This window comes from Saccoglossus kowalevskii, chromosome 11, assembly GCF_978046115.1.
Source record: "Saccoglossus kowalevskii chromosome 11, keSacKowa6.1, whole genome shotgun sequence".
In the NCBI taxonomy this organism is placed as follows: Eukaryota; Metazoa; Hemichordata; class Enteropneusta; family Harrimaniidae; genus Saccoglossus; species Saccoglossus kowalevskii.
Window position 1 is genome coordinate 27787870 of NC_140651.1, and position 9853 is coordinate 27797722.

Here is a 9853-nt window from a genome sequence, read left to right on the forward strand (position 1 = left end):
AAGTAGTGGCAAAGTACGGCAAAGTGGAGGCAACGTACTGAAAAGTAGTGAGAAAGTACTGCTAAGTAGTGGCAAAGTACTGAAAAGTAGTTGCAAAGTACTGCAAAGTAGTGGCAAAGTACTGCAAAGTAGTGGCAGAGTACTGCAAAGTAGTGGAAAAGTACTGATAAGTTGTGGCAAAGTTCGGCAAAGTAGTGGCAAAATACTGAAAAGTAGTGGCAAATTAAGGCAAAGTAGTGGCAAAGAACGGCAAAGTAGTGGCAAAGTACGGCAAATTAGTGGCAAAGTACTGCAAAGTAGTGTCAAAGTACTGAAAAGTAGTGGCAAAGTACGGAAAGTAGTTGCAAAGTACTGAAAAGTAGTGGCGAAGTACTGCAAAGTAGTGTCAATGTACTGAAAAGTAGTGGCAAAGTACGGCAAAGTACGGCAAAGTAGTGGCAAAGTACGACAAAGCAGTGGCAAGGTACTGCAAAGTAGTGACAAAGTACTTTTCAGTGCAAAGTACCGCAAAGTAGTGGCAAAGTATTGCAAAGAAGTGGCAAAGTACTGAAAAGTAGTGCAAAGTACGGCAAAGTAGTGGTAAAGTACGACAAAGTAGTGGCAAATTACTGCAAAGTAGTGGCAAAGTACTGAAAAGTAGTGGCAAAGTACGGCAAAGTAGAGGCAAAAGACGGCAAAGTACTGAAAAGTATTGGCAAAGTACTGAAAAGTACGGCAAAGAAGAGGCAAAGCACGGCAAAGAAGTGGCCAAGTAGTGGCAAACTAGTGCAAAATACTGCAAAGCAGTGTCAAAATACGGAAAAGTACGGCAAAGTAAAGGCAAAGAACGGCAAATAGTGGCAAAGTACTGCAAAGAGGTGGCAATACTGGAAAGTAGTGGCAAAGTACGGCAAAGCAGTGGCAAAGTATGGCAAAGTAGTGGCAAAGTACGGCAAAGTAGTGGCAAAGTACTGCAAAGTAGTGGCAAAGTACTGAAAAGTAGTGGCAAAGTACAGTAAAGTAGTGTCAAATTACTGCAAAGTACGACAAAGTAGTGGCAAAGTACTGAAAAGTACGGCAAAGTAGCGGCAAAATACTGAAAAGTAGTGGAAAAGTACGGCAAAGTAGTGGCAAAGTACGGCAAAGTAGTGGCAAAGTACGGCAAAGTAGTGGCAGAGTACTGCTAAGTAGTGGCAAAGTACTGAAAAGTAGTCGCAAAGTACTGCAAAGTAGTGGCAAAGTAATGCAATGTACGACAAAGTAGTTGCAAAGTACTGAAAAGTAGTGGCAAAATACTCCAAAATAGTGTCAATGTACTGAAAAGTAGTGGCAAAGTACGGCAAAGTACGGCAAAGTAGTGGCAAAGTACGGCAAAGTAGTGGCAAAGTACTGATAAGTTGTGGCAAAGTACGGCAAAGTAGTGGCAAAATACTGAAAAGTAGTGGCAAAGTAAGGCAAAGTAGTGGCAAAGTACTGCAAATAGTGGCAAAGTACGGCAAAGTAGTGGCAAAGTACGGCAAAGTAGTGGCAAAGTACCGCAAAGTAGTGGCAAAGTACGGCAAAGTAGAGGCAAAGTAATGCAAATAATGGCAAAGTAGTGGCAAAGCACTGAAAAGTAGTGGCAAAGTACGGCAAAGTGGAGGCAACGTACTGAAAAGCAGTGGGAAAGTACTGCAAAGTAGTGGCAAAGTACTGAAAAGTAGTGGCAAAGTACGGCAAAGTAGTGGCAAAGTACGGCAAAGTAGAGGCAAAGTAATGCAAATAATGGCAAAGTAGTGGCAAAGCACTGAAAAGTAGTGGCAAAGTACGGCAAATTGGAGGCAACGTACTGAAAAGTAGTGAGAAAGTACGACAAAGTAGTGGCAAAGAACTGAAAAGTAGTGGCAAAGTACGGCAAAGTAGTGGCAAAATACGGCAAAGTAGTGGCAAAGTACGGCAAAGTAGTGGCAGAGTACTGCTAAGTAGTGGCAAAGTACTGAAAAGTAGTTGCAAAGTACTGCAAAGTAGTGGCAAAGTACTGCAAAGTAGTGGCAGAGTACTGCAAAGTAGTGGAAAAGTACTGATAAGTTGTGGCAAAGTTCGGCAAAGTAGTGGCAAAATACTGAAAAGTAGTGGCAAATTAAGGCAAAGTAGTGGCAAAGTACGGCAAAGTAGTGGCAAAGTACGGCAAATTAGTGGCAAAGTACTGCAAAGTAGTGTCAAAGTACTGAAAAGTAGTGGCAAAGTACGGAAAGTAGTTGCAAAGTACTGAAAAGTAGTGGCGAAGTACTGCAAAGTAGTGTCAATGTACTGAAAAGTAGTGGCAAAGTACGGCAAAGTACGGCAAAGTAGTGGCAAAGTACGACAAAGCAGTGGCAAGGTACTGCAAAGTAGTGACAAAGTACTTTTCAGTGCAAAGTACCGCAAAGTAGTGGCAAAGTATTGCAAAGAAGTGGCAAAGTACTGAAAAGTAGTGCAAAGTACGGCAAAGTAGTGGTAAAGTACGACAAAGTAGTGGCAAATTACTGCAAAGTAGTGGCAAAGTACTGAAAAGTAGTGGCAAAGTACGGCAAAGTAGAGGCAAAAGACGGCAAAGTACTGAAAAGTATTGGCAAAGTACTGAAAAGTACGGCAAAGAAGAGGCAAAGCACGGCAAAGAAGTGGCCAAGTAGTGGCAAACTAGTGAAAAATACTGCAAAGCAGTGTCAAAATACGGAAAAGTACGGCAAAGTAAAGGCAAAGAACGGCAAATAGTGGCAAAGTACTGCAAAGAGGTGGCAATACTGGAAAGTAGTGGCAAAGTACGGCAAAGCAGTGGCAAAGTATGGCAAAGTAGTGGCAAAGTACGGCAAAGTAGTGGCAAAGTACTGCAAAGTAGTGGCAAAGTACTGAAAAGTAGTGGCAAAGTACAGTAAAGTAGTGTCAAATTAATGCAAAGTACGACAAAGTAGTGGCAAAGTACTGAAAAGTACGGCAAAGTAGTGGCAAAATACTGAAAAGTAGTGGAAAAGTACGGCAAAGTAGTGGCAAAGTACGGCAAAGTAGTGGCAAAGTACGGCAAAGTAGTGGCAGAGTACTGCTAAGTAGTGGCAAAGTACTGAAAAGTAGTCGCAAAGTACTGCAAAGTAGTGGCAAAGTAATGCAATGTACGACAAAGTAGTTGCAAAGTACTGAAAAGTAATGGCAAAGTACTCCAAAATAGTGTCAATGTACTGAAAAGTAGTGGCAAAGTACGGCAAAGTACGGCAAAGTAGTGGCAAAGTACGGCAAAGTAGTGGCAAAGTACTGATAAGTTGTGGCAAAGTACGGCAAAGTAGTGGCAAAATACTGAAAAGTAGTGGCAAAGTAAGGCAAAGTAGTGGCAAAGTACTGCAAATAGTGGCAAAGTACGGCAAAGTAGTGGCAAAGTACGGCAAAGTAGTGGCAAAGTACCGCAAAGTAGTGGCAAAGTACGGCAAAGTAGAGGCAAAGTAATGCAAATAATGGCAAAGTAGTGGCAAAGCACTGAAAAGTAGTGGCAAAGTACGGCAAAGTGGAGGCAACGTACTGCTAAGTAGTGGCAAAGTACTGAAAAGTAGTCGCAAAGTACTGAAAAGTAGTGACAAAGAACTGCAAAGTAGTTGCAAAGTACTGAAAAGTAGTTGCAAAGTCCTGCAAAGTAGTTGCAGAGTACTGATAAGTTGTGGCAAAGTACTGAAAAGTAGTGGCAAAGTACTGATAAGTTGTGGCAAAGCACTGAAAAGTAGTGGCAAAGTATGGCAAAGTAGTGGCAAAGTAGTGGCAAAGTAGGGCAAAGTAGTGGCAACGTACTGATAAGTTGTGGCAAAGTTCGGCAAAGTAGTGGCAAAATACTGAAAAGTAGTGGCAAAGTAAGACAAAGTAGTGGCAAAGTACTGCAAAGTATTGTCAAAGTACTGAAAAGTAGTTTCAAAGTACGGAAAGTAGTGGCAAAGTACTGCAATGTACGACAAAGTTGTTGAAAAGTACTGAAAAGTAGTGGCAAAGTACTGCAAAATAGTGTCAATGTACTGAAAAGTAGTGGCAAAGTACGGCAAAGTAGTGGCAAAGTACGACAAAGTAGTGGCAAAGTACTGCAAAGTAGTGGCAAAGTACTACAAAGTAGTAGCAAAGTAGGGGCATAGTACTGAAAAGTACGGCAAAGAGGCAAAGTACGGCAATGTAGTGGTAAAGTACGACAAAGTAGTGGCGAATTACTGCAAAGTAGTGGCAAAGTACAACAAAGTAGTAGCAAAGTAGTTGGAAAGTACTGAAAAGTACTGGCAAAGTACTGAAAAGTACGGCAAAGAAGAGGCAAAGCACGGCAAAAAAGTGGCCAAGTAGTGGCAAACTAGTGACAAATATTGCAAAGCAGTGTCAAAGTACGGAAAAGTACGGCAAAGTAAAGGCAAAGAACGGCAAATAGTGGCAAAGTACTGAAAAGAGGTGGCAATACTGGAAAGTAGTGGCAAAGTACGGCAAAGCAGAGGCAAAGTATGGCAAAGTAGTGGCAAAGTACGGCAAAGTAGTGGCAAAGTACTGCAAAGTAGTGGCAAAGTACTGAAAAGTAGTGACAAAGTACAGTAAAGTAGTGTCAAATTACTGCAAAGTACGACAAAGTAGTGGCAAAGTACTGAAAAGTACGGCAAAGTAGTGGCAAAGTACTGATAAGTTGTGGCAAAGTACGGCAAAGTAGTGGCAAAATACTGAAAAGTAGTGGCAAAGTAAGGCAAAGTAGTGGCAAAGTACTGCAAATAGTGGCAAAGTACGGCAAAGTAGTGGCAAAGTACGGCAAAGTAGTGGCAAAGTACCGCAAAGTAGTGCCAAAGTACGGCAAAGTAGAGGCAAAGTAATGCAAATAATGGCAAAGTAGTGGCAAAGCACTGAAAAGTAGTGGCAAAGTACGGCAAAGTGGAGGCAACGTACTGAAAAGTAGTGGGAAAGTACTGCAAAGTAGTGGCAAAGTACTGAAAAGTAGTGGCAAAGTACGGCAAAGTAGTGGCAAAGTACGGCAAAGTAGTGGCAAAGTACGGCAAAGTAGTGGCAGAGTACTGCTAAGTAGTGGCAAAGTACTGAAAAGTAGTCGCAAAGTACTGCAAAGTAGTGGCAAAGTACTGCAAAGTAGTGCAGAGTACTGCAAAGTAGTGGAAAAGTACTGAAAAGTAGTGGCAAGGTGCTTCAAAGTAGTGGCAGATTACTGCAAAGTAGTGGCAAAGTACTGAAAAGTAGTGGCAAAGTACTTCAAAGTAGTTGCAAAGTACTGAAAAATAGTTGCAAAGTACTGCAAAGTAGTTGCAGAGCACTGATAAGTTGTGGCAAAGTACTGAAAAGTAGTGGAAAAGTACTGATAAGTTGTGGCAAAGTTCATCAAAGTAGTGGCAAAATACTGAAAAGTAGTGGCAAATTAAGGCAAAGTAGTGGCAAAGTACGGAAAGTAGTGGCAAAGTACTGCAATGTACGACAAAGTTGTTGAAAAGTACTGAAAAGTAGTGGCAAAGTACTGCAAAATAGTGTCAATGTACTGAAAAGTAGTGGCAAAGTACGGCAAAGTACGGCAAAGTAGTGCAAAGTATGACAAAGTAGTGGCAAAGTACTGCAAAGTAGTGGCAAAGTACTACAAAGTAGTAGCAAAGTAGGGGCAAAGTACTGAAAAGTACGGCAAAGAGGCAAAGTACGGCAATGTAGTGGTAAAGTACGTCAAAGTAGAGGCAAAGTACTGCAAAGTAGGGGCAAAGTACTGAAAAGTACGGCAAAGAGGCAAAGTACGGCAATGTAGTGGCAAAGTACGGCAAAGTAGTGGCAGAGTACTGCTAAGTAGTGGCAAAGTACTGAAAAGTAGTCGCAAAGTACTGCAAAGTAGTGGCAAAGTAGTGCAATGTACGACAAAGTAGTTGCAAAGTACTGAAAAGTAGTGGCAAAGTACTGCAAAATAGTGTCAATGTACTGAAAAGTAGTGGCACAGTACGACAAAGTAGTGGCAAAGTACGGCATAGTAGTGGCAAAGTACTGATAAGTTGTGGCAAAGTACGGCAAAGTAGTTGCAAAGTACTGCAAATAGTGGCAAAGTACGGCAAAGTAGTGGCAAAGTATCGCAAAGTAGTGGCAAAGTACGGCAAAGTAGAGGCAAAGTAATGCAAATAATGGCAAAGTAGTGGCAAAGCACAGAAAAATAGTGGCAAAGTACGGCAAAGTGGAGGCAACGTACTGAAAAGTAGTGGGAAAGTACTGCAAAGTAGTGGCAAAGTACTGAAAAGTAGTGGCAAAGTACGGCAAAGTAGTGGCAAAGTACTTCAAAGTCGTGGCAAAGTACTGAAAAGTAGTGGCAAAGTACGGTAAAGTAGTGTCAAATTACTGCAAAGTACGACAAAGTAGTGGCAAAGTACTGAAAAGTACGGCAAAGTAGTGGCAAAGTACGCGAAGTACTAGTGGCAAAATATAGCAAAGTAGTGGCAAAGTACTGCAAAGTAGTGTCAAAGTACTGAAAATTAGTGGCAAAGTACGGAAAGTAGTGGCAAAGTAATGCAATGTACGACAAAGTAGTTGCAAAGTACTGAAAAGTAGTGGCAAAGTACTGCAAAGTAGTGTCAATGTACTGCTAAGTAGTGGCAAAGTACTGAAAAGTAGTCGCAAAGTACTGCAAAGTAGTGGCAAAGTAATGCAATGTACGACAAAGTAGTTGCAAAGTACTGAAAAGTAGTGGCAAAGTACTGCAAAATAGTGTCAATGTACTGAAAAGTAGTGGCAAAGTACGGCAAAGTACGGCAAAGTAGTGGCAAAGTACGGCATAGTAGTGGCACAGTACTGATAAGTTGTGGCAAAGTACGGCAAAGTAGTGGCAAAGTACTGCAAATAGTGGCAAAGTACGGCAAAGTAGTGGCAAAGTACGGCAAAGTAGTGGCAAAGTACCGCAAAGTAGTGGCAAAGTACGGCAAAGTAGAGGCAAAGTAATGCAAATAATGGCAAAGTAGTGAAAAGTAGTGGCAAAGTACGGCAAAGTAGTGGCAAAGTACTTCAAAGTCGTGGCAAAGTACTGAAAAGTAGTGGCAAAGTACGGTAAAGTAGTGTCAAATTACTGCAAAGTACGACAAAGTAGTGGCAAAGTACTGAAAAGTACGGCAAAGTATTGGCAAAGTACGCGAAGTACTAGTGGCAAAATATAGCAAAGTAGTGGCAAAGTACTGCAAAGTAGTGTCAAAGTCTGAAAATTAGTGGCAAAGTACGGAAAGTAGTGGCAAAGTAATGCAATGTACGACAAAGTAGTTGCAAAGTACTGAAAAGTAGTGGCAAAGTACTGCAAAGTAGTGTCAATGTACTGCTAAGTAGTGGCAAAGTACTGAAAAGTAGTCGCAAAGTACTGCAAAGTAGTGGCAAAGTAATGCAATGTACGACAAAGTTGTTGAAAAGTACTGAAAAGTAGTGGCAAAGTACTGCAAAATAGTGTCAATGTACTGAAAAGTAGTGGCAAAGTACGGCAAAGTACGGCAAAGTAGTGCAAAGTACGACAAAGTAGTGGCAAAGTACTGCAAAGTAGTGGCAAAGTACTACAAAGTAGTAGCAAAGTAGGGGCAAAGTACTGAAAAGTACGGCAAAGAGGCAAAGTACGGCAATGTAGTGGTAAAGTACGTCAAAGTAGAGGCAAAGTACTGCAAAGTAGTGGCAAAGTACTGAAAAGTAGTGGCAAAGTACAGTAAAGTAGTGTCAAATTACTGCAAAGTACGACAAAGTAGTGGCAAAGTACTGAAAAGTACGGCAAAGTAGTGGCAAAGTACTGAAAAGTAGTGGAAAAGTACGTCAAACTAGTGGCAAAGTACGGCAAAGTAGTGGCAAAGTACGGCAAAGTAGTGGCAGAGTACTGCTAAGTAGTGGCAAAGTACTGAAAAGTAGTCGCAAAGTACTGCAAAGTAGTGGCAAAGTAATGCAATGTACGACAAAGTAGTTGCAAAGTACTGAAAAGTAGTGGCAAAGTACTGCAAAATAGTGTCAATGTACTGAAAAGTAGTGGCACAGTACGACAAAGTAGTGGCAAAGTACGGCATAGTAGTGGCAAAGTACTGATAAATTGTGGCAAAGTACGGCAAAGTAGTGGCAAAGTACTGCAAATAGTGGCAAAGTACGGCAAAGTAGTGGCAAATTACGGCAAAGTAGTGGCAAAGTACCGCAAAGTAGTGGCAAAGTACGGCAAAGTAGAGGCAAAGTAATGCAAATAATGGCAAAGTAGTGGCAAAGCACAGAAAAGTAGTGGCAAAGTACGGCAAAGTGGAGGCAACGTACTGAAAAGTAGTGGGAAAGTACTGCAAAGTAGTGGCAAAGTACTGAAAAGTAGTGGCAAAGTACGGCAAAGTAGTGGCAAAGTACTTCAAAGTCGTGGCAAAGTACTGAAAAGTAATGGCAAAGTACGGTAAAGTAGTGTCAAATTACTGCAAAGTACGACAAAGTAGTGGCAAAGTACTGAAAAGCACGGCAAAGTAGTGGCAAAGTACGCGAAGTACTAGTGGCAAAATATAGCAAAGTAGTGGCAAAGTACTGCAAAGTAGTGTCAAAGTACTGAAAATTAGTGGCAAAGTACGGAAAGTAGTGGCAAAGTAATGCAATGTACGACAAAGTAGTTGCAAAGTACTGAAAAGTAGTGGCAAAGTACTGCAAAGTAGTGTCAATGTACTGCTAAGTAGTGGCAAAGTACTGAAAAGTAGTCGCAAAGTACTGCAAAGTAGTGGCAAAGTAATGCAATGTACGACAAAGTAGTTGCAAAGTACTGAAAAGTAGTGGCAAAGTACTGCAAAATAGTGTCAATGTACTGAAAAGTAGTGGCAAAGTACGGCAAAGTACGGCAAAGTAGTGGCAAAGTACGGCATAGTAGTGGCAAAGTACTGATAAGTTGTGGCAAAGTACGGCAAAGTAGTGGCAAAGTACTGCAAATAGTGGCAAAGTACGGCAAAGTAGTGGCAAAGTACGGCAAAGTAGTGGCAAAGTACCGCAAAGTAGTGGCAAAGTACGGCAAAGTAGAGGCAAAGTAATGCAAATAATGGCAAAGTAGTGAAAAGTAGTGGCAAAGTACGGCAAAGTAGTGTCAAATTACTGCAAAGTACGACAAAGTAGTGGCAAAGTACTGAAAAGTACGGCAAAGTACGGTAAAGTAGTGTCAAATTACTGCAAAGTACGACAAAGTAGTGGCAAAGTACTGAAAAGTACGGCAAAGTATTGGCAAAGTACGCGAAGTACTAGTGGCAAAATATAGCAAAGTAGTGGCAAAGTACTGCAAAGTAGTGTCAAAGTCTGAAAATTAGTGGCAAAGTACGGAAAGTAGTGGCAAAGTAATGCAATGTACGACAAAGTAGTTGCAAAGTACTGAAAAGTAGTGGCAAAGTACTGCAAAGTAGTGTCAATGTACTGCTAAGTAGTGGCAAAGTACTGAAAAGTAGTCGCAAAGTACTGCAAAGTAGTGGCAAAGTAATGCAATGTACGACAAAGTTGTTGAAAAGTACTGAAAAGTAGTGGCAAAGTACTGCAAAATAGTGTCAATGTACTGAAAAGTAGTGGCAAAGTACGGCAAAGTACGGCAAAGTAGTGCAAAGTACGACAAAGTAGTGGCAAAGTACTGCAAAGTAGTGGCAAAGTACTACAAAGTAGTAGCAAAGTAGGGGCAAAGTACTGAAAAGTACGGCAAAGAGGCAAAGTACGGCAATGTAGTGGTAAAGTACGTCAAAGTAGAGGCAAAGTACTGCAAAGTAGTGGCAAAGTACTGAAAAGTAGTGGCAAAGTACAGTAAAGTAGTGTCAAATTACTGCAAAGTACGACAAAGTAGTTGCAAAGTACTGAAAAGTAGTGGCAAAATACTCCAAAATAGTGTCAATGTACTGAAAAGTAGTGGCAAAGTACGGCAAAGTACGGCAAAGTAGTG